Genomic DNA, 26,572 nt, shown 5'->3' with positions numbered 1-26,572 from the left:
CATAAGGGAAATAAATGGCTCATGTTAGCCTTCACATGTAAGCAACAAATGCACGCTAACAGGTTCATAATAAGGCAGTAGACAATTTTAGAATTAAGACGATATGGGATCCTTATATCCTATAGTCATGGCTTCTAGGTGATGCTGAATTTTAAACATACAGACAGCTTTGCTTTCTTAGAACAACGAATTTGCGGATTGTGAGCATTACAAACCTATAGGCATGATTTCTAATTTATTTGTGAAATAAGGTAGTGAAACAGTTTGATAGTTCAAAATTGCCAGCGTTGATTTTATATGCATACTTTCTAGGCGAGCCACAGAATCCTATAGGTAGGATTTCTAAGAATTGGCAATCGAAAAAGTTTTTATCCTTTTATTCTTATAAACATGCTTTCTAGGCGAGCAATTTAGTAGGAATAACAGTGATAGTAGCTAATTTGATTATATTCCTATAGGCATGATATCTAACATGAAGAAACTTGACGAATAATCATTGTGTTGCAGTACAGTAGGCAGATAATAACGTGAGAGTGGAACATGTGATATGATTTATGTCCTATATGTAGGGTATCTAACAAACACATAGATCATGTTGAACAAATTAGACACTCAGATCCTATAGGCAGGATTTCTACCCTTTCATGCAATCATTAGGATAGACCCATTTTCCCAATTTCACTAATACCCCAATCGTTATTATAGAATTATTACAGGCCCAATGATGAAATAAATTACAAAGTGATAGAAATAACTATAGTGGGCCTAAGACAGGCCCAAAGTGTACCCAGCCCAGCTAATCTTTCAATTTTGTCTCCACGCAAATTTTAGCATAGCCCAGAAATCACAGGAGAATTTGGACCAACCCAACAGCCATAGTTGATCAAAGGATCCAGGAAAACAATCATTTACACAAGACAATTGGCTTATTCAACAGGCATAGGAGGGACAAAATTGAGCAGTCAAGAAGAAAATGGCCAAAGAACCTTAGACCCTAGTGTGTCAGAGTTCACAACGGCCTCAAAGTGGACCCCGAGCAGTGCTCACACTAGGGAGGTTAATAGGAAGTTTAGGGGGGACCTTGGCTTTCATCCGACCAAGAATTAGAGGCTTAGAATAGTGAAGCAACCAATGAAAATAGTAGTAAAGTAATAAGGTTTGGAAAAGTGCATTTGCAAACAATACAAAGTGATCACATAGTGAACATGTCAACACAGAGGGTGCATGAATTCAAGAAAACAAGTTAATGCTGCAAGTTTCACTTAATATATTGGGGCAGGGTTACATATTAATAAGGAGCAAGGAGCCTTAGACATTTGAGATGACAAAGTACATAGGCAAAGGAGCCTTAGGCCAAATAGGACAAACAATTATCACTAATGCAACAAGTTCAAAACCTAAAGGATCAAACTATGCTAAACACATGGATTAAACAATACAACTTATACCAACAAGGCAGACAAAATTACATATTATAGGAAAATAAGTCAGGAAAGATTAATATTAGATAATTAGCTGTTAGGGGTATAGAATTGGCATGGTAAGAGCATACTTAGTGACAATCATGGTCATAGGAGAAGATTACAACTAGAGTGAAGGTCTTAACGAATTAAGGCATACTAATAACATAAATTAATCACTATAGAAAATTCAGAATCAGGCAGGAAACAAGATTAGGCCATACAACTAATGCAAACACTCAAATTGTCAACACATTAAGATAAACATGTTTTAAACTATCCAAATTGCCTAAGTTAGATACAAAGACATTTTTTAGGACTAACAATTTAGGCGTGAGATAATTTTAGAGAAGTTCAGGCTATAGGCAGAATCACACATGAAGAGAGTCAAGGGGTGATATCAAGTCATGCAATTTCATAAAAAATATAGATATGCTAATTAAAACATAATGGAATAAACATTGCGAAGGTTGAGAAACTAACCAGTTATTGCTCAATAAACAAGAAAAGAATAGCAATATGACCCAGAATCCCAGATGCGTCAAGTTCCCAAGGGTTTCAAAGAACCCAAGGTAGTGCTCACACCCAAGAAAGGTCAAAAAAGTAGGAAGCCCGGTGGCCTTGGCTTTCAGCCGACCAAGAGCCAAGAACAGAACAAGAGAATAAATGACCACAGAGTAAAGCCCTAATTTTTCAGTGAGAATTAGCGATTGCAGTCTTCCCCTAGAAGGGAATGGGGGGAGGGGTTTGTATAGTAGTAAAAATCAAATAGTAACAGAGTGATTTAACAAACAAGGAAAATAGATGTACAAATAGGTCTGAAAATCAATTTAAGAGATCTGTAAACCCTAGTTTTTAGGGAAAGTAAGTATCAACAGAATATAAACAAAAATCGTATTCACAGTAGCATAGGATGTATATAGACAGAATAACACTTAAATATCAGGGATTTGAACCATTTTTGGTTTGATTTCGGAGAGCTCTGCTTGCCATGTTTAGGCAAGCGCTATAAGAGAATAGCCAGTACTAAAAAGAGGTCGAATATGGTAAGAAATAGCCATCGAATCCCATATTTGGTGGGATTAGGAGAACAATTAGGGGGCGGCGGTTTTAAGGTTCTTCAAAGAGGGAGGGGAGATTGAGAGGGTATGAGGGCGGCGAATTGGAGGGGAGTGATTAGGATTTGGGGCGAGGGGATAATTAAAAGGAGGGATTAAATATGGGTCGTTGATCTTAAAGATCAACGGCCAGGATTTTAAGAGGGTTGGGTCGGGTTTGCTTAGGCGGGTTATGATCGGGTTTAGGATTAGTGGGTCATCTGGTTTGGGCTGGTGTTATTGGGCTGAGGTATTGGGGGTTTTGGGCCGAAATTGTTTAGGAATTGGGGCTAGTTTTTAAATACACAATATTTAGCAAAAGATAATTTATAAAAGTAATTAATAAATAAATAAAATATTATTTGTGCACTAAAATGATTAAAAATAATAACTTAACATTATAAAAATATAAAAAGTTATTTTGGCACAAATAATATGATTATACATAAATATAGGCTATTATTGCAAACAATGTGCAATTACCCTAAAAATGCAAATGTAATTATCAAAAAATGAAGTAAAATATTATAAAACATACGTGTTGGTGTAAATAATAAGTTATATGATTAAATTATCATACAAAATAACTTGAAGGATAATTATTGGATATTTACACAATAAAATGCAGAAAGAGATTGATTTAAAGCTTTTAAAAATTATGAAAAATTATGAAAAATGCTTGTATAGGTTTATAAACTAAATGATGATGCAAATATAATATTTTGAAAGTATATATATACATTTTAAAAAATATGAGGGAAATAATTAGGTATCAACAACAGCCAGCATTCAGTGCATATTCAGCTCATATTAGTGCACCACCACTCCAGAGTCATTATGGCGGCTATCCGACCTGTTCGGGTCAGCTTCAGCTTCAGCAACCATGACAGCAGGATGGGTGATATGAGTGTTGGAACATTGGTCACAGCAGGAGGCATTGCCCTAGGTTGTTGAGCAACAGAGCTCAGCAGAATTCTAGTGCCATCATACCGGCACTGGTTTCTCCACCACCCGCCCGACCAGCTAGGGGTCGGGGTGAGACTGTTAGAGGTGGGGATCAGACTGTTAGAGGTGGAAGTCATACTGTTAGAGGTGGAAGCCAGCGAACTATGGCATGTCCCGGAGATGTAGTTCAAACTAGTGGGGGCCAGCCTTGATTCTATGATTTCCTAGCTAGGCATGAGGCCGAGTCACATGACGTCGTAATCACAGGTATTGTTCCAATTTTCCATAGAGATACATCAGTTTTATTTGATCCAGGATCTACTTATTCCTATGTGTCCTCCAACATTGCTTCATATTTGGTTGTGCCTCGTGATTCTCTAAGTACTTCTGTGTATGAGTCCATACCGGTGGGAGATTCTATTATCATAAATCATTTCTATTGTTTGTGTGTGGTTACTATCGGTAGTCTTGAGACTAGCATAGATCTTCTACTTCTTGATATGGTAGATTTTGACGTCATATTGGGTATGGATTGGATGTTACCTTATCATGCTATATTAGATTGTCATGCCAAGATGTTGACCTTAGCCATGTCGGGGTTACCTCGAATAGAGTGGAAAGGGACCTTTGGCCATTCCACTATCAAGGTTATCTCTTACGTGAAAGCTCGGTGTATGGTCGAGAAGGAGTGTCTAGCTTATTTGGCTTATATTCTTGATCTCGGTGTGTATGTTACTTCTATGGACTCATTACCAGTTGTTCGTGAATTTCCAGAAGTATTTCCTATAGATTTGTCGGGGATGCCACCTGACAGAGATATTAACTTTTGTATTGATTTGGCTCCAGACACTCAGCCCATTTTTATTCCTCCATAACGTATGGCCCCGCCGGAGTTGAAAGACTTGAAGGAGCAGTTACAAGACTTGCTTGATCAGGGATTCATTAGAACTAGTGTCTCGCCCTAGGGTGCACCAGTGTTGTTTTTGAAGAAGAAAGATGGTTCAATGCGGATGTGTATAGATTATCGGCAATTGAACAAGGCTACTATCAAGAACAAGTATTTGTTGCCAAGAATTGATGACTTATTCGATCAGCTTCAGGGTGCCAAGGTATTTTCGAAGATTGACTTCAGGTCTGGCTATCATCTGTTGAAGATTAGGGCAGCTGATGTCCCTAACACAACTTTTCGGACTTGGTATGAGCATTATGAATTTCTAGTGATGTCATTTGGGCTAATAAATGCCCCGGCAACATTTATGAATTTGATGAACCGGGTGTTCAAGCCCTATCTGGATTCCTTTGTGGCTGTATTCATTGATGACATCTTGATTTACTCCAACAGTCGAGAGGAGCATGAGCAACATCTTCGGATTATGCTTCAGACTTTGAGGAATAATCAATTATATGCCAAATTTTCAAAATACGAGTTTTGGTTAGACTCAGTTGCCTTTTTGGGACATGTTGTATCCCCAAAAGGCATAAAAGTGGACCCTAAGAAGATTGAGGCAGTTCAAAACTGGCGTAGACCTACTTCAACTACATATATTCGGAGTTTTCTGGGCCTGGTAGGTTATTATCGCCGGTTCGTGGAAGGGTTTTCATCTATAGCAAACTCATTGACCAGACTAACCCAGAAGGTGCTCCATTCAAATGCTCAGACGAGTGTGAGTTGAGCTTTCAGAAGCTCAAGACTGTTGTGACTACGACGCTAGTGTTGGTGTTGCCCACAAGTTTAGTTTCGTACACGGTGTATTGTGATGCATCTCATATTAGATTCGGTGTAGTATTGATGCAAGATGGCAGGGTGATTTCATATGCGTCGCAGCCGTTGAAAGTTAACGAGAAGAATTATCTTGTTCATAACTTAGAATTGGCAGCCATTATTCATGCGCTGAAGATTTGGAGGCACTACCTTTACGGCGTGTCATGTGAAGTATTCACAGATCATCGTAGTCTAAAATATCTATTTAAACAAAAAGATCTCAATTTGAGGAAGCTAAAATGGTTGGAGCTTTTGAAAGACTATGATATCACTATTTTGTATCACCCGGGAAAGGCCAATGTGGTGGCCAATGCTTTGAGTAGAAAGGTTGTGAGTATGGGAAGCCTTGCATATATTCCAGTTTGTGAGAGGCCGCTAGCTGCAGATGTTCAGACTTTGTCCAATCAGTTTGTGAGGTTAGATGTTTCGGAGCCCAGTCGGGTTCTAGTTTGCACAAACGCACGTTCTTCTTTATATGAGCGCATTAGAGAGCGACAATATGATGATCCTCATTTTTTTGTCCTTAAGGACACGGTGCGGCACGGTGGTGCCAAGAAGGTTGCTATGGGAGATGATGGAGTTCTGCAGATGCAGGGTCGTATTTGTGTTCCTAATGTGGATGGGCTTCGTGAATTAATTCTTGAAGAGGCCTACAGTTCCCGGTATTCAATTCATCCGGGTACCGCCAAAATGTATCAAGATTTGTGGTAACATTATTGGTGGAGAATAATGAAAAAGTATATAGTTGCATATGTAGCTCGGTGTTTGAATTGTCAGCAATTTAAGTACGAGCATCAGAGACCTTGTGGTTTACTTTAGAAGTTAGAAATTCCTGAGTTGAAGTGGGAGTGTATCACTATAGATTTTGTTGTTGGACTTTCATGGACTCAGAAGAAGTTCGATATAGTATGGTTCATTGTGGACAGGTTGACTAAGTCAGCACATTTCATTCCAGTGGCAATTACCTATTCTTCAGAGCAGTTAGCTGCAATTTACATTCGCGAGATTGTCCGCCTTCACGGTGTGCCCGTGTCTATTATTTCAGATCGAGGTACCCAGTTCACCTCGCACTTCTGGAGGGCTGTACAACGTGAGCTAGGAATGCGGGTTGAGTTGAGTACAGCATTGCATCCACAGATAGACGGAGAATCAGAGCGCATTATTCAAATATTAGAAGATATGCTTTGCGCTTGTATTATAGATTTTGGAGGTTCTTGGGATCAGTTCTTTCCACTTGCAGATTTTGCCTATAATAACTGCTACCGACTAAGCATTTAGACGGCTACGTATGAAGCATTATACGAGAGGCATTGTTGTTCGCCAGTTGGCTGGTTTGAACCGGGAGAGGCTCGGTTGTTGGGTACTGATTTGGTACAGGATGCCTTGGATAAGATCAATGTTATCCAGGATCGACTTCGCACAGCTTAGTCTAGGCAAACGAGTTATGCCTGTAAGGTTCGTGATGTTGCATTCATGACTGGAGAAAGAGTATTGCTCCGGGTTTCACCTATGAAAGGTGTAATGAGATTCGGAAATAAGGGCAAGTTAAGCCTTAGGACCCTTTGAAATTCTTGAAAGGGCGGGTGAAGTAGCTTACAAACTTGCATTACCACCTAGTTTATCAGCAGTTCATCCGGTGTTCCATGTATCTATGCTCCAGAAATATCATGGTGATCCGTCCCATGTGTTAGATTTCAGCTCAGTCCAATTGGACAAAGATTTGACTTATGAGGAGGAGTTGGTAGCTATCCGAGACCGGCAGGTCCGACAGTTGAGGTCTAAAAGTTATCCCTCAGTTCGGGAGCAATGGAGAGGTCAGCCAATTGAGGCAGCTACCTAGGAGTCCGAGCTGGACATGTGGAGTAGATATCCTCACCTTTTCACTAGCTCAGGTATTTTTCTAACTCCATTCGAAGACGAAAGTTTGTTTTATAGGTGGAGAATGTGATGACATAATATGTCATATTTAATTTTAAATATTCATTTCTGTGTTTTGAGACCTCGAAAAGAACTATTCATCATTCCTCGACTTGTGTACGCAGCCCGTAAATTTTTCCAGAAAGTTTTTATATGAAAAATTGATTAAAATGTGAAATAGAGCTTCAAAACTCAATTGAGTTGACTTCGGTCAACGTTTTGAGCCAACAGATCTGGATCAGTATTTTGCCAGTTCTGGTAGGTCCGTATCGTGATTTGGGACTTGGGCGTATTCCCGGAATCGAATTCGAAGGTTCCTAGCTCAAATTATTGCCATTTAACGGAAACTAGAAATTTAAAGGTTTAAGAATTCCTAAATTTGGTCATAATTGGGTTTTTGTTGATACCGGGTCCCGATTTATATTGTGAGAGTTTGATCAGCTTCGTAACAATATTTATGATTTATGTACAAAATTGAAGTTATTTCGAGATACGTAGGCACGTTTTCCGTTAGTTTTTGAAAAAAACTAAAAGGTTTGATTTTATAAAGCTTGAATTTCTGAAGTTTGACCGGAGATTTGACTTTTGAGCAAATAACCCCGGGATAGAATTATAATGATTCCAATAGATTTGTATGGTGATTTCGGACTTAGGCGCATATTCGGATTTGGATTTGGAAGTTCGTAGAAGAATTTGGCGCATTTTGGCAAAAGGTAGAAAATAAAAGATTTTTGGAAAGTTTGACCAGGAGTTGACTTTATTGATATCAGGGTCGGAATTTGATTCTGGAATTTGGAACCACTCCATTATGTAATTTATGACTTGCATGCTAAATTTGAATTCATTCTGAATTGATTTGGCATGTTTCGGCGCGAGTTATAGAATTGAAAATTTCATAAACTCATAAGTCTGAATCGACGCGCGATTTGTAGTTTCACCATTGTTATCTGTGATTTGAGACCTCGAGTGGGTCCATAATATGTTTTGAGACTTGTTTGTATGTTCGGACGGGATTCCGAGGAGCTCAGGTGAGTTTCGGAGTGGTTTCAGACCATTTTTAGGTCATTTTTAGCTGCTGTTTTTTGACAGGAGTGAGCAAACTTTCTGATGAACAGAGCTGATTTTGGAAGCTTATATCTTGCAATATATAAGGAATATTGAAATTATCAAAACATGAAAGTTATAGCGCTTTGATTCTAGTTTCCAGAATGATAAACCATTCATTATTTGAACATTTGTACAGAAAGTTATGATCGATTGACTGAAGGCTGGTAATGCAGTTTTTGTTTGCCTGTCAGTGTGAATCGCCAGAAATTTCTGATGCGCAGGGCTGACTTTGGAAGTTTATATATCGCAATCTAGAAGGAATCTGGAAATTATCATTACATGAAAGTTGTAGCCCTATGATTCTAGTTTCCAGAAAGATAACCCACTCATCATTTGGGCATTTGTATAGAAAGTTATGATCGATTGACTGAAAGTTGGTACCGCAATTTTTGGATTGAAAGTTTTGAGACAAGTCGCATCTCACAGATGCGACTTGCCTGGACAAAATATATATGTCCGGAGTCTGACATTTTTGTTCATTTTTAGAGTTTTAGACCTCGGTTTTGGGCGATTTCAGAGGCATTTTTCACGAGCTTGAGTTGGGTAAGTATTCTTTATCCAAAATTAGTTATATTTTATGATTCCATACTCAATTACATCATGAATCCGTGAATTTATGGAAGAAAAATAATATTTTTATAAAATATTCCAAAAACAAAAATTTAAGTTTTGAAAGCCAATCTGATGTCGGAATTCGATAATTTTTGTATGGTTGAACTCGTATCAGAACGGGTATTCAGAATTCGTGAGTTTTTTCGTGATTCGAGATGTGGGCCCCGCTGTAGTTTTTGAAATGAATTTTGGATTTTAATTCGGAAAATTAGTAATTTCATATGGAATTAATTCCTACAATTCGTGTTGAGAATATTGAATTGTTTGTGACAAGATTTGAAACTTTTGGACATCAATTCGTGAGGCAAAGGTTTATTAGAATCTTGAATTTGGTTGCGAAACGAAATAAGTGTCGTGGTTAACAATGACTCGAGGGAATAGAACCCTTGAATTATTGTTACGTAAATATCATGTGTAACGACGTATAGATGAGGTGACGAGTGCCTATACATCATCAAATTGATTGTTTGCACATTTATCTAGAAATCATAAATTATTTTGAATCATGAATTAATTATTATATTAATTATTTCTTTCATATTCCTTGCTCAATATTATGCCTTGAATCCATGCTATATTTCCTACAGGCTTATTTGATTTATGTGACTTAATTGTTACTTGACATTTAGCATACTAAATATTAAATTACTTATTTCCTCCTTAATTTCCGCAATTAATTGCTACTTGTCATCACTTGTTACTAAATAAATCATAATTATTATATGTTTATTGTCTTACAATTTCATATTAATTGTTGCATTTATTGAAATAATTTCTTTTATAAGAATTGGTAAATTATATTATTGAGGAGCGGGTTGCACGCCGCAATAGAAATGAAAGTGAATATATTGGTGGAGTGGGTTGCACGCCGCAACAGAATTGATTGAAAGTGAATATATTGGAGGAGTGGGTTGCACGCCGCAACAGAATTGATTGAAAAGATATATTGACGATCGGGTTGCATGCCGCAATAAAATTAAATGAAAATGAATATATTGTGGGATCGGGTTACACGCAACAACGAAATGGAATATGAATATATTGTGGGATCAGGTTGCACGCCGCAACGGAACGTGATTTAAGTAATAATTGGTTATGACTGCCTAGTTGGCTTCATTGTTGATATGATTTACCGGTTTAATTTCTATTCATGTTCTCCTATATTGTTGTTATTATTATTATTGCGCACAGATTAATGTAATTGACATGCCTTAGCCTCGTCAATACTTCGTCGAGGTTAGGCTCGGCACTTACTGGGCATATGGGATCGATTGTACTCATACTACACTCTGCACTTCTTGTGCAGATACCGGAGTTGGTCCCAGCGGCGTAAAGTAGATGTGCTCGGATTCAGCTATCCACCGGAGACTTGAGGTATAGTTGCACGATGTTCGCAGCTCTAAAGTCCCCATCTACTTTATTTTAGCTGTATGTTTTTGTCAGACAACTTTATTTTCATTCAGACTCTTATTTTTATTATTCTAGTAGCTCGTGCACTTGTGACACCAGTTCTAGGATGGTATTTAGACATCGCTATTATTATGGTTTACTCACTTTATTTTATATTTTATTCCAGTTTTTAGTTTCCTTATTATTAATTAAATTAAATTGATAAACAAAATGGTTAAAATTATTCTAACGTTAGCTTGCCTAGCAAGTGAAATGTTAGGCGCCATCACGGTCCTGAAGGTGGGAATTTCAGGTCGTGACAAGTTGGTATCAGAGCACTAGGTTACATAGGTCTCACGATTCACTGTCAAACTTAGTAGAGTCTGAAAGATCGATACGGAGACGTTTGTACTTATCTTCTAGAGGCTATGAAGTTTAGGAAAATTTTCACTTCTATTCTACTCTCTAGTGCGATTTTATTCTATCATTGACGATTGAACTTTGCTATTCTTGTCCTCTCACATTTGGATAGAACATGCACTGCGTCTACAGCTGGACAGGAACAAGAGCCCCGTTGACAGCTACGACTAGGGGCAAAGGCCGAGGTCATGCCAGATGTTGAGGTCGAGGTTGCGCCAGATGCTGAGGTAGAGGCAGAGGCAAAGCTCAATCTAGATCTCGAGCAGCAACACCTGTAGTAGAACCTCAGGTGGATTTAAAAGCGGATGTTACAGCTCAGACGGTACATGTTGGACCATTTTAGGTTCCGAGAGGATTCATAACTACTCCAGTACTTTAGGATGCTCTAGTCTATTTGGTGAGTCTTATGGAGGGTATGGCCCAAAATGGTACATTTCTAGTGGCACCAGCCATCTCACAGGATGGGGGAGGAGCACAAAATCCCCCTACTCCAGCTCCGGGGCAGACAACTCCCCAGTATCAGGCTCCAGTAGCCCATCCAGTTAGGGCAGTTCAACCAGTTGTTGCAGCACAAGCCGGTGATAGGCTTGCTTTGTCTTCTGAGGCTTTGTTGAGGTTGGACAAGTTTACCAAGCTATTTATAATCCATTTCAGTGGTACACCTTCTGAGGACCCACAGATTTTCTTGACCGCTGCTATGAAGTATTGCAAAACATGGGGATAGTAGAAAGCAATGGGGTTGATTTGGCTGTGTTTCAGATGACTGGTTCCGTCAAGAGGTGGTGGAAAGATTATGGATTTACTAGACCAGTTGGTTTGCCTGCATTTACGTGAGAGCAGTTCTCGCAGCTATTTCTGGAGAAGTTCCTTCCTATCACACTGAGGGAGAATTGCCGCAAGCAATTTGAGCGTCTCTAGCAGGGCTGTATGTAAGTCAGTCAGTATGAGACCCATTTTGTGGAACTAGCACATCATGCTCTTCTTCTACTTCATACCGAGAGAGAGAGAGAGAGAGAGAAGGTGAGGAGGTTCATTGATGGACTCGTTCAACCTATCAAGCTACAGATGGCCAAGGAGACCGTGAGTGATATTTCTTTTCAGACGGCTGCTAATGTTGCCAGGCGGATCGAGATGGTTCTCTCACAGGAGAGAGGGCCAATTTCAGATAAGAGGCCCCATCATTCCGGTAATTTCAGACGTGCCTCATCTGGAGGCAGGAGTACTTATGGTAGGGTTCATCCTTCCAGGCCATTTTATTGAGAACTTCAGACTTCTCACGGTACTTCAGGGAGTCAAGGTCCTTATGTTCCTTACCCTGGACAGCTATCACGCCCTCTTTTTCTCGCGAAAGTGGGTTTCGCCAAGTGATAACTCTTTTAAGGAAGTATTAAGAGGAGAGTCGCCACCTAACGGGTTTAAGGTGTGTTAGGGCACCTATTTGCAGATAACTCTGGTTTAACTAGTCTACGCCACCAAATATCGGGTAAGGGCTCAAATTACTTCGAAGAGAAGGTGTTAGGAACTCTTCAAGGTCCACAACTGCGGGTCCCAGCGAACTCGAATTATATGAATTAGTCAGATAAACAAAGAGAAAACAAGAGGTTTAGGCAGTTATTATCAAAAGTTCTTGAATAAACACAAATAATTGATTTAAAGACAGGATGGGGGTCCTAAGTGTTTTAGCCTAAAGGATTACCTCGTGCAATATAAATAATACTTCGTAACTCCCTCTAGATGGCGTGTTACTAGTATTATTCAGCGGGCACAGACTATCATCTCCTGCTACCCGATTACTATCTTTAAGTTATTACGTAAAGTGCACTAGTTGATTCTAAATTATGCCTTATGCGTGCACTACCCGTCCCATACCTATGGACTATGAGGCATTTGGACCTCTATTTTGGGTGGTTCTAGACTTGACCTAGGCTGCTCAGAAAATGTTAAAACTAGGCGACAGTCCAAAAACATGTAGGACTACACATAAGGGCAGTAAATTGCTCAAGTTAGCCTCCACATGTAAGAAACAAATGCACGCTAACAGGTTCATAATGAGGCAGTAGACAATTTTAGAATAAAGTAAAACGGGATCCTTATATCCTATAGCCATGGCTTCTAGGTGATTCTAAATTTTAAACATACAGACAATGTTGCTTTCTTAGAACAACGAATTCGCGAATTGTGAGCATTACAAACCCTATAGGCATTCTTTCTAATTTTCTTGCGAAATAAGGTAGTGAAACAGTTTGATAGTTCAAAATTGCAAGCGTTGATTTTATCAGCATACTTTTTAGGCGAGCCACAAAGTCCTATAGGCAGGATTTCTAAGAATTGGCAATCGAAACTGGTTTTTATCCTTTTATTCTTATAAAAATGCTTTCTAGGCGAGCAATTTAGTAGGAATAACAGTGATAGTAGTTAATTTGATTATATTCCTATAGGCATGATATCTAACATGAAGCAACTTGATGAATAATCATTGTGTTGCAGTACAGTAGGCAGATAATAACGTGAGAGTGGAACATGTGAACATGTGAGATGATTTATGTCCTATAGGCAGGGTATCTAACAAACACATAGAGCATGTTGAACAAATTAGACACTCGGATCCTATAGGCAGGATTTCTACCCTTTCATGCAATCATTAGAATAGACCCACTTTCCCAATTTCACTAATGTCCCAATCGTTATTATCGAATTATTACGGGCCCAATGATGAAATAAATTACAAAGTAATAGAAATAACTACAGTGGGCCTAAGACAGGCCCAAAGTGTACCCAGCCCAGCTAGGCCTTCAATTTTGTCTCCACACTGAATTTAGCATGGCCTAGAAATCACAAGAGAATTTAGACCAACCCAACAGCCATAGTTGATCAAAGGATCCAGGAAAACAGTCATTTACACAAGCCAATTGGCTTATTCAGTAGGCATAGGAGGGACAAAATTGAGCAGTCAAGAAGAAAGTGGCCAAAGAACCTTAGACCCTAGCGTGTCAGAGTTCACAAGGGCCTCAAAGTGGACCCCAAGCAGTGCTCACACTAGGGAGGTTAATAGAAAGTTTATGGGAGACCTTGGTTTGGGCACATTCAGCTCATATTAGTGTACCACCACTCCAGAGTCATTATGGCGGCTATCCGACCCGTTAGGGTCAGCTTCAGCTTCAGCAACCATGACAGTAGGATGGGTGTTATGAGTATGGGAACATTGGTCACATCATGAGGCATTGCCCTAGGTTGTTGAGCAATAGATCTCAGCAGAATTCTTGTGCCATCATATTGGCACTGGTTTCTCCACCGCCCGCCCGACCAGCTAGGGGCCGGGGTCAGACTGTTAGAGGTAGGGATTAGACTACTAGAGGTGGAGGTCAGACTGTTAGAGGTGGAGCCAGCGAGCCATGGTATGTCCCAGAGATGTAGTTCAGACTAGTGGGGGCCTGCCCTGATTTTATGCTTTCCCGGCTAGGCATGAGGCTGTGTCATCTGACGTCGTGATCACAGGTATTGTTCCAATTTGTCATGGAGATGCTTCAATTTTATTTGATAAAGGATCTACTTATTCCTATGTGTCCTCCTGCATTGCTTCATATTTGGTTGTTCCTCGTGATTCTCTGAGTGCTTCTGTGTATGAGTCCACACCAGTGGGAGATGCTATTGTCGTAAATCATGTCTATCGTTCGTGTGTGGTTACTATCGGTAGTTTTGAGACTAGCATAGATCTTCTACTTCTTGATATGGTAGATTTTGATGTCATATTGGGTATGGATTGGTTGTTACCTTATCATGCTATATTGGATTGTCATGAAAAGACAGTGACCTTAGCCATGTCGGGGTTACCTCTGATAGAGTGGAAAGGGACCCTTGTCCATTCCACCACCAAGGTTATCTCTTACGTGAAAGCTCAGCGTATGGTCGAGAAGGGGTGTCTAGCTTATTTGGATTATATTCGCGATCCCAATGTGGATGTTACTTCTATGGACTCATTACCAGTTGTTCGTGAATTTCCTGAAGTATTTCTTGTAGATTTTCCGGTGATGCCACCCGACATAGATATTGACTTCTGTATTAATTTGGTTCCGAACACTCAGTCCATTTCTATTCCACCATACCATATGGCCCCGCCGGAGTTGAAAGACTTGAAGGAGCAGTTACAAGACTTGCTTGATCAGGGATTCATTAGAACTAGTGTCTCGCCCTAGGGTGCACCAGTATTGTTTGTGAAGAAGAAAGATGGTTCAATGCGGATGTGTATAGATTATCGGCAATTGAACAAGGCTACTATCAAGAACAAGTATTTGTTGCCAAGAATTGACGACTTATTCGATCAGCTTTAGGGTGCCAAGGTATTTTTGAAGATTGACTTGAGGTCTGGCTATCATCAGTTAAGATTAGGTCATCTGATGTCCCTAAGATAACTTTTCGGACTCGGTATGGGCATTATGAATTTCTAGTGATGTCATTTGGGCTGACAAATGCCCCAACAGCATTTATGAATTTGATGAACCGGGTGTTCAAGCCCTATCTGGATTTCTTTGTGGTTGTATTCATTGATGACATCTTGATTTACTCCAGCAGTCGAGAGGAGCATGAGCAACATCTTCGGATTGTGCTTCAAACTTTTGAGGAATAATCAATTATATGCCAAATTTTCAAAATGCGAGTTTTGGTTAGACTTAGTTGCCTTTTTGGGGCTTGTTGTATCTCCAGAAGGCATAAAAGTGGAACCTAAGAAGATTGAGGTAGTTTAGAACTGGCCTAGACCTACTTTAGCTACATAGATTCGGAGTTTTTTGGGTCTGGCAGGTTATTATCGCCGGTTCGTGGAAGGGTTTTCATCTATAGCAAACCCATTGACCAGACTGACCCAAAGGGTGCTCCATTCAGATGGTCAGATGAGTGTTAGTTGAGCTTTCAGAAGCTCAAAACTGTTGTGACTACGACGCCAGTGTTGGTGTTGCCCACAGGTTCAGTTTCGTACACGGTGTATTGTGATGCATCTCATATTGGATTCGGTGCAGTATTGATGCAAGATGACAGGGTGATTGCATATGCATCGCGGCAGTTAAAAGTTCACGAGAAGAATTATCTTGTTCATAAATTAGAATTGGCAGCCATTGTTCATACGATGAAGATTTGGAGGCACTACTTTTACGGCGTGTCATGTCATGTATTCACAAATCTTTATAGTCTACAATATCTATTCAAACAAAAAGATCTAGATCTGAGGCAGAGAAGATGGTTGGAGCTTTTGAAAGACTATGATATAACTATTTTGTATCACTCGGGAAAGGTCAATGTGGTGGCCAATGCTTAGAGTAGAAAGGTTGTGAGTATGGGAAGCCTTGCATATATTCCAGTTTTTGAGAGGCCGCTAGCTGCAGATGTTCAAACTTTGTCGAATCAATTTGTGAGGTTAGATGTTTAGGAGCCCAGTCGGGTTATAGCTTGCACAAATGCACGGTATTCTTTATATGAGCGCATTAGAGAGAGACAATATGATGATCCTCATTTTCTTGTACTTAAGGACACGGTGCGGCACGGTGGCGCCAAACAGGTTGTTATGGGAGATGATGGAGTTCTGCAGATGCGGGGTCGTATTTGTGTTCCTAATGTGGATGGGCTTCGTGAATCAATTCTTCAAGAGGCCTACAATTCCTGGTATTCTGTTCATCCGGGTGCCGCCAAAATGTATCAAGATTTGCGGTAACATTATTGGTGGAGAAGAATGAAAAAAGAAATAGTTGCATATGTAGCTCGGTGTTTGAATTGTCAGCAAGTTAAGTACGAGCATCAGAGACCTTGTGGTTTGCTTCAGAAGTTAGAAATTCCTGAGTTGAAGTGGGAGCGTATCACTATGGATTTTGTTGTTGGACTCTCACGGACTCAGAAGAAGTTCGATGTAGTATGGCAGGTTGACCAAGTCAGCACATTTCATTCCAGTGGCAATTACCTATTCTTCAGAGCGATTAGCTGAAATTTACATTCGTGAGATTGTCCGCCTTCACGGTGTGCCCGTGTCTATTATTTCAGATCGAAGTACCCAATTCACCTCGCACTTGTGGAGGGCTGTACAATGTGAGTTAGGAACGCGGGTTGAGTTGAGTATAACATTGCATCCACAGACAGACGGAGAATCAGAGGGCATTATTCAAATATTAGAAGATATGCTTCGCGCTAGCAGAGTTTTCCTATAATAACTGCTACCGACCGAGCATTCAGACGGCTACGTATGAAGCATTATACGGGAGGTGTTGTCGTTTGCCAGTTGGCTGGTTTGAACCAGGAGAGGCTCGGTTGTTGGGTACTGATTTGGTACATGATGCCTTGGATAAGATCAAGGTTATCCAGGATCGACTTCGCACAGCTCAGTCTAGGCAAACGAGTTATGCCGATTGTAAGGTTCGTGATGCTGCATTCATGACTGGAGAAAGAGTATTGCTCCGAGTTTCACCTATGAAAGGTGTAATGAGATTCGGAAAGAAGGGCAAGTTAAGCCCTAGGACCCTTTGAAATTCTTGAAAGGGTGGGTGAAGTAGCTTACAAACTTGCACTACCTCCTAGTTTATCAGCAGTTAATCCGGTGTTCCATGTATCTATGCTCCGAAAATAACATGGTGATCCGTTCCATGTGTTAGATTTCAGCTCAGTCCAATTGGACAAAGATTTGACTTATGAGGAGGAGCCGGTAGCTATCTGAGACCGGCAGATCCGACAGTTGAGGTCTAAAAGTTATCCCTTAGTTCGGGTGTAATGGAGAGGTCAGCCAATTGAGGCAGCTACCTGGGAGTCCGAGCTGGACATGCGGAGTAGATATCCCCACCTTTTTACCAGCTCAGGTATTTTTCTAACTCCTTTCGAAGACGAACGTTTGTTTTAGAGGTGGAGAATGTGATAACCTAATATATCATCTTTAATTTTAAATATTCATTTCTGTGTTCTGAGACCTCGAAAAGAACTATTCAGTATTCCTCGACTTGTGTGCATAGTCCGTAATTTTTTCCATAACGTTTTTATATGAAAAATTGATTAAAATGAGAAATAGAGCTTCAAAACTCAATTGAGTTGACTTCGGTCAACGTTTTGAGCTAACGGATCTGGATCAATATTTTGACAGTTCTGGTAGGTCCATATCATGATTTGGGACTTGGGCGTATTCCCGAAATCGAATTCGAAGGTTCCTAGCTCAAATTATCGGCATTTAACGAAAACTAGAAATTTAAAGGTTTAAGAATTCCTAAATTTGGTCATAATTGGGTTTTTGTTGATACCGGGTCTCGATTTAGATTCTAAGAGTTCGATCAGCTTCGTAACAATATTTATGACTTATGTATAAAATTTGAAGTTATTCTGAGGTACGTAGGCACGTTTTCCGTTAGTTTTTGAAAAAGAAAATGGCTTGATTTTATAAAGCTTGAATTTCTAAAGTTTGACCAGAGATTTGATTTTTGAGCAAACGACCTAGGAATAGAATTCTGATGATACCAATAGATTCGCATGGTGATTTCAGACTTAGGCACATGTTCGGATTTGGAATTGGAAGTTCGTAGGACAATTTGGCGCATTTTGGCAAAAGGTAGAAAATAAAAGATTTTTGGAAAGTTTGACCGGGAGATGACTTTATTGATATCAGGGTCGGAATTCAATTCTGGAAATTGGAACAACTCCATTATGTTATTTATGACTTGCATGCAAAATTTTAGTTCATTCCGAATTGATTTGGCATGTTTCGGCGCGAGTTATAGAATTAAAAATTTCATAAACTCATAAGTCTGAATCGACGTGCGATTTGTAGTTTCGCCGTTGTTTGTTATGTGTGATTTGAGACCTCGAGTAGATCCATAATACGTTTTGAGACTTGTTAGTGTGTTCGGACGGGATCCCGAGAGGCTCAGGTGAGTTTCGGAGTGGTTTCAGGCCATTTTTAAGTCATTTTTAATTGTTGTTTTTTGATAATAGTGTGCGAAATTTCTTATGCGCAGAGCTGACTTTGGAAACTTATATCTCGAAATATATAAGGAATATGTAAATTATCAAAGCATAAAAGTTATAGCCCTTTGATTCTAATTTCCATAATGATAAACCATTAATCATTTGGACATTTTTACAGAAAGTTATGATCGATTGACTGAAGGCTAGTAATGCAGTTTTTGTTTGCCTGGCAGTGTGCATCGCCAGAAATTTCTGATGCACAAGGCTGACTTTGGAAGCTTTTATCTCACAATCTATAAGGAATCTGGAAATTATCAGAACATGAAAGTTGTATTCCTTTGATTCTAGTTTCCAGAAAGATAAACCATTCATCATTTGAATATTTTTACAGAAAGTTATGATTGATTGACTGAAGGCTGGTACCGCAATTTTTGGCTTGAAAGTTTTGAGACAAGTCGCATCTCACAGATGCGACTTGCCTGGACAGAATATATATGTCCGGTGTCTGACATTTTTGTTCATTTTTAGAGTTTTAGACCTCGGTTTTGGGTGATTTCAGAGGCATTTTTCACGAGCTTGAGTTGGGTAAGTATTCTTTATCCAAATTTAGTTCTATTTCATGATTCTATACTCATTTACATCATGAATCCATGAATTTATGGAATAAAAATCAGATTTTTATAAAATATTCCAAAAACAAAAATTTAAGTTTTGAAAGCCAATCCGATGTCGGAATTCGATAATTTTTGTATGGTTGAACTCGTATGAGAACGGATTTTCGGATTTCATGAGTTTTTTCGGGATTCGAGATGTGGGTCCCACTGTCAGTTTTTTAAATGAATTTTAAATTTTAATCCGGAAAATTAGTAATTTCATATGGGTCCTACAATTCGTGTTGAGAATATTGAATTGTTTGTGACTGGATTTGAACCTTTCAGACACTAATTCGCGAGGCAAAGGTTTATTGGAATCTTGAATTTAGTTGCGAAACGAGGTAAGTGTCGTGGTTAACCTTGACTCGAGGGAATAGAACCCTTGAATTATTGTTACGTGAATTTCATGTGTAACGACGCATATACGAGATGATGAGTGCCTATACGTCGTCAAATTGATTTTTTGCACATTTATCTGGAAATCATAAATTATTTTGAATCATGAATTAATTATTATATTAATTATTTCTCTCATATTCCTTACTCAATATTATGCTTTGAATCCATGCTTATTTGATTTATGTGACTTAATTGTTACTTGACATTTAGCATACTAAATATTAAATTGTCTATTTTCACCTTAATTTTCACAATTAATTGCTACTTGTCATCACTTGTTTCTATATAAATCATAATTATTATATGCTTGTTGTCTTACAATTTCAAATTAATTGTTGCATTTATTGGAATAATTTTTTTTATAAGAATTGGTAAATTATATTATTGAGGAGCGGGTTGCACGCCGCAATAGAAATGAAAGTGAATATATTGGAGGAGCAGGTTGCACGCCGCAACAGAATTAATTGAAAGTGAATATATTGGAGGAGCGGGTTGCACGCCGCAACAAAATTGATTGAAAAGATATATTGAAGATCGGGTTGCACGTCGCAACAGAATTAAATGGAAATAAATATATTGTGGTATCGGGTTGCACGCAACAACGGAATTGAATATGAATATATTGTGGGATCGGGTTGCACGTCACAACTGAAAGTGATTCAAGTAATAATTGGTTATGATTGTCGAGTTGGCTTGATTGTTGATATGATTTACAGGTTTAATTTCTATTCATGTTCTCCTATATTGTTGTTATTATTATTATTATTGTGTACAAGTTAATGTAAGTAACCTGCCTTAGCCTCGTCACTACCTCGTCGAGGTTAGGCTCGACACTTACTGGGCACATAGGGTCGGTTGTACTCATACTACACTCTGCACTTCTTGTGCAGATACCGGAGTTGGTCCCAGCGGCGTACAATAGATTTGCTCGGATTCAGCTATCCACAGGAGACTTGAGGTATAGCTGCACGACGTTCACAGCTCTGAAGTCTCCATCTACTTTATTTTAGCTATGTATTTATGTCAGACTGCTTTATTTTTATTCAGACCCTTATTTGTATTATTCTAGTAGCTCGTGCACTTGTGACACCAGTTCGGGGATAGTATTTAGATAACACTATTATTATGGTTTACTCACTTTATTTCAGATTTTATTTCAGTTATTAGTTTCTTTATTATTAATTAAATTAAATTGTTAAAAAATAGTAAAATTATTCTAACGTTGGCTTGCCTAGCAAGTGAAATGTTAGGTGCCATCACGGTTCTGAAAGTGGGAATTGCGGGTCGTGACAATAACACATTTAAAAATAAAAGTGTATAGTTCTATAAGATGTAGTGCTATATTAATACATTTTCGCAACAACAACATATGAATCTAGCATATATTAATATAGCATATGTTAATATAGCATTAATATGTATACATATGTTACAACATATGAATATGTGCAACAACAACATATGTATACATATGAATATGTGCAACAATAACATATGTATATATATTAATGCTATATTAATATATGCTATAATCATATGTTGTTGCTAAAACTTAAGTATATCTATATATACTTAAGTTGTAGCAACAACAACATATGTATACATATTAATGCTATATTAACATATGCTATATTAATATATGTTATATTCATATGTTGTTGCTAAAACTTAAATATTAATATAGCACTACATCGTATAGAACAATACACTTTATTTTTAAATGTGTTATAGTAAGTTTTAATCGAATATAATTGAATTTCCAATTGATCCATTGATGAAGTATCCGAGCAAAGTACTAATAAGGTGACCGAGAATAAAACATTCAAGATTATGTGTGTGTGCGCGTATATATATATATATATATATATATATATATATATATGTGTGTGTGTGTGTGTGTGTGTGTGTGTGTGTGTTTGTGTAAATACAAAATTAATTAAATATTGAATATTATAATTTAGGATGTTAAATCAATTAAATATTATGTACATATATGTATATATACATACACAAATAGGATATAGTGTCCATATAAAAATAATTTAAAAAAACACATACACACACACACACACATCAATTAAGTATTAAATATTATTTATTTAAAAGCTATTTATATAAATTGACTAAAACCAACCGATTTCGATCGATTTCTTCATTAAATTAATATTTTAAAAAATTAAAATTGGCTTCTTCATTAAATTAATATATATATAATTTTTGTTATATTACAAAATCAATTGCCTTGGGTGGGAAAGAATAATTACAAATATACCGACCGATTTCGGTCGGTATATTTGAAACATTTTAATTAAAAATTATTTTGGTAGATAATATGCAAGTATGACCAGGTCCTGGTCAAAGGTTGACCAATTTCTGACTGACATCGGTCGGAATTTGTATATCTTTGTTGTGGAACCACTATTTCCGTTGTCAGAAATATTTTCTTTGACTTTTGCGACCAATTTACTTATATTCCGACCGATTTCGGTCGGTTTTATTTCCGACCAGTATCGGTCGTGCCACGACCCAAAACCTAACCCATTGTAATGGCGCCTATCGTGATATTAGGCAAACCGATATTTCCAAAATACTTTCTCGGAGTTTTTCATAAAAACGGGGTAAACCCAAAGCATAAGTACGGAAAAATAGCCCGACATCGAGTGTCACTGAGTAAATGAACATCTATACCATGAGCAGTTTAATACAACATCTAAGGAATAAGAAGTGAAATGCGAATAAGATAATGAAGGAGAGTCAAGGCCTGCGAACGCCATGCAGCTACCTCGATAGTCTCCGGAATCAGCTGCTCAAATATCAACCTGTGACCGGGAACACCTGGATCTGCACACGAAGTGTAGAGTGTAGCATGAGTACAACCAACTCAGTAAGTAACAAAAATAAATAAGGAACTGAGAAGGTAGTGACGAGCTATACAAATACAGTTCATTTTCAATAATTCCAGCAAAGAATAGACATGCTTTCAAATCCGGCAGTTTAAGTCAAATCAGTTTTATACAGTTCAAATTCAGGTAATCCTGATATAGAATCTTTCAGAAATTTTACAACAATGACAGATAGCAACTAAGTGCATCAACAAATGAAAAGCAAGTACAGCCTCTCAGGTCAACAGTCACTCAACTCGTCACAACAGCTCAATCACTCGGCTCTCAGCCCTCAGTACTCACACTCAATAGGTACATGTGCTCACTGGGCGTGTGCACACTCCAGAGGGGCTCCTTTCAACCTAAGAGCTATATCCGCATGGACAACTCATGTGCTATAGTATTAATATGTGGATTCGCACGGATAACTCACGTGCTGCACTGACAATTCACGTGCTGCACGGAAAACTCACGTGCTATAGTATCAATACCTCACCAATAGGACCTCGGCCTCACTCAGTCATCAACCTCTCTAGTCTCTCGGGCTCTCGAAAATTACAAAGATCAACCCAAACAAAGATAACATAGTGTGTCAACAAGAATCAAGAAACGACTGAGGTATTATACGCAAGTAAAACCATGACTGAGTACAAGATAGCAATTAGTAAATAATTCAACAAGTACGCGACCTCTGCGGGTCCCAACAGTACCATCACATAGCCTAAGCATGATTTCTAACATGATTTGCAGTCAAATTTCTATAAAACATGGAGAGCATATAGCTAGCAACAAGTTATTCAGCTTTACAATTTCACAGAATGGACCAAGTCCCAATTCCTACGGTGCACGCCCACACGCCCGTCACCTAGTATGTGTGTCACCTCCAAAATACTCACATAATCCAATAATCCGGGGTTTCACACCCTCAGGACCAGATTTAAAACTATTACTTACCTCAAACCGCGCAAAATCCTACTTTGTAATGCCTTTGCCCCTCGAATCAATCTCCAAACGCCCCAAATCTAGCCACAAGCAGTATGATATAATTAATATAGGCTAAAAAATCAATTCCACAAGAAAAACACGAAATTATAAGCAAAAATCCGAAATAGGCTCAAAGCGCCCCCTCGGGCCCACGTATCGAAATCTGACATAAGTCATAAAATGTGAACACTCATCCATTCACGAGTCCAACCATACAGGAATTACTCGAATACAACCTCAAATCACCTTCCAAAACTCGAAATTTTAGCCTATGAAGTTTCTACCATTTTCCCCAAAAATTTACAACTCAAATCCCTAATTAGATGATGAAAATAATAATAGATTCATGCAATATAGTCCAATCCGAGTTAGAATTACTTAACCCAACAATCGTCTTGAAGAAACCTCGAAATATCGCCTCACAACGAGCTCTCAAGTCTCAAAATAGAAATGGGAATCAAACCCTCGAAATTCCATTTTCTGCCCAGTTCTTCCGCATCTGCGGACATACTGTCGTAGCTGCGGAATTTCCCTCACAAGTGCGAAAATGACTTAAGGGACTGGGTCCGCATATGCAAGCAAGTGGTCGCACCTGTGTGTGTGCACCTGCGGACAAAGGTCCGCTTCTGCGACCTTCCTCTCCAGCTCACTCTACGCATCTATGGAATCTCAAGCGCATCTGCGGGCTCGCAGATGCGGAAATTTCCTCGCACCTTCGACCCCTGGCCATCTCCTCAACTCCCGCTTCTGCGCTCCTACATCCTCACGTGCGAGTACGCACCTGCGGTCTCCCCACCACAGGTGCGAAACCACCAGATATTAGAAGGCTTCAGCCATTTGCCTAAGTCCAAATTCAAACCGTTAAGCATCTGAAACACACCCGAGGCCCCGGGACCTCAACTAAATATAACAACAAGTCCTAAAACTCCATACTAACTTAGTCGAGCCCTCAAAACACGCCAAATAACAACAAAAACACGAATCACCCTCTAATCCAAACTTAATGAACTTTGAAATTTCTAAATTCTACAAACGATGCCGAAACCTATCAAATCACGCACGATTGACCTGAAATTTTGCACGCAAGTCATATTCAATATTACGGACCTACTCCAACTTCCGGAATCGGAATCCGACCCCGATATCAAAAAGTCAATCCCCGGTCAAACTTCCCAAAAATTTGACTTTCGCCATTTCAAGCCTAAATTAGCTACATACCTCAAATCTACAGTCCGGACACGCTCCTAAGTTAAAAATCACCCAACTAAGCTAACGGAACCGACGGAACTCCATTTCGGAGTCGTCTTCACACAATTCCGACTATGGTCAAAAATCCTAAGACTTAAGCTTCCATTTTAGGGACTAAGTATCCCAAAACACCCCGAACCCAAAAACAAGACTTCCCAGCAAGTCACATAAGTAGAAAACTATTATGGGGGAAGTAGTAAGTAGGGGGTCGGGGCTAACACACTCAAAATGACCGGGCGGGTCGTTACATCCTCCCCCTCTTAAAACAATCGTCTGTCCTCGAACGAGCATAGGGACATACCTGAAGTGGTGAATAGATGAGGATAACGGTCGCGCATATCATGCTCGGTCTCTCAAGTCGCCTCCTCGACCGGTTGACCCCTCCACTAAACCTTCACGGAAGCAATGTTCTTTGACCTTAGCTTTTTTACCTGTTTGTCCAAAATTGCCATTGGCTCCTCAACATAAGATAAATCCTTGTCTAACTGGACTGAGCTAAAATCCAACACGTGAGACGGATCGCCGTGATACTTCCGGAGCATAGAAAGATGGAACACTGGATGAACTCTTTCTAGACTGGGAGGCAAGGCAATCTCATAAGCAACCTCCCCAATACGTCGCAATACCTCAAATGGACCGATAAACCTCGAGCTCAGCTTGCCCTTCTTTCCGAACCTCATAACACCCTTCATGGGTGACACTCGGAGCAAGACCCGCTCTCCAACCATGAATGCAACATCGCAAACCTTCCGATCCGCAAAACTCTTCTGTCTGGACTAGGCTGTGCGTAGTCTATCCTAAATCACCCTAACCTTCTCCAGAGCAACCTGAACCAAGTTTGTACCCAATAATCTAGCCTCGCCCGGCTCTAACCAACCCACTTGAGACCTACATCGCCTACCATACAAAGCCTCGTACGACACCATCTGGATGCTCGACTAATAACTGTTGTTGTAGGCAAACTCCGCTAGTGGCAAGAACTGATCTCACGAACCCCCAAACTCCATCACACACGCACGGAATATATCCTCTAATATCTTATTAGTGCGATCGGACTGTCTGTCCGTATGAGGGTGAAATGTTGTGCTCAAATCCACTCAAGTACCCAACTCCTGTTGCACGTCCCTCCAAAAGCGTGATGTAAACTGCGTTCCCCAGTCAGAGATGATAGATACCGGTATGCCATGAAGCCTGACGATCTCGCGGATATATACTTGAGACAGATGCTCGGAAGAATAGGTAGTCATCACAGGAATGAAATGATCTGACTTGGTCAGCCGGTCCACAATCACCCAAACTGCATCAAACTTCCGCTGAGACCGTGGAAGTCCAACAACGAAATCCATAGTGATCCACTCCCACTTCCACTCTGGAATCTCTAAATTCTAAAGCAACCCACATGGTCGCTTATGCTCATACTTCACCTGCTGGCAATTTAGGCACCGAGCCACATACTGCACTATGTCCTTCTTCATTCTCCTCCACCAGTAATGTTGTCTCAAGTCCTGATACATCTTCGTGGAACCCAGGTGAATAGAATACCGCGAACTGTGAGCCTCCTGGATAATCAGCTCACGCAAGCCATCTACATTGAGCACACATAGCATGTCTTGCATCCTCAATGCACCATCATCCCCAATAGTGACCTTCTTAGCATTACCGTGCTGGACCGTGTCCTTAAGGACAAGCAGATGGGGGTCATCACACTGACGCTCCCTGATACGATCATAAATAGAAGACCGAGAGACCACACATGCCAATACTCGACTCGACT

General features: G+C 39.4%; 1 protein-coding gene across 1 annotated transcript in view; it reads right to left on the bottom strand.

Annotated features, from left to right (window-relative positions):
- Positions 1-26,572, bottom strand: part of LOC104107305 (putative late blight resistance protein homolog R1B-14) — a 168,035-nt gene that overhangs the window by 126,418 nt on the left and 15,045 nt on the right. The window lies entirely within an intron of this gene.

This window comes from Nicotiana tomentosiformis, chromosome 10 (assembly GCF_000390325.3).
Source record: "Nicotiana tomentosiformis chromosome 10, ASM39032v3, whole genome shotgun sequence".
NCBI classification, from domain to species: domain Eukaryota; kingdom Viridiplantae; phylum Streptophyta; class Magnoliopsida; order Solanales; family Solanaceae; genus Nicotiana; species Nicotiana tomentosiformis.
This window is presented reverse-complemented; position numbering and strand designations above follow the sequence as displayed.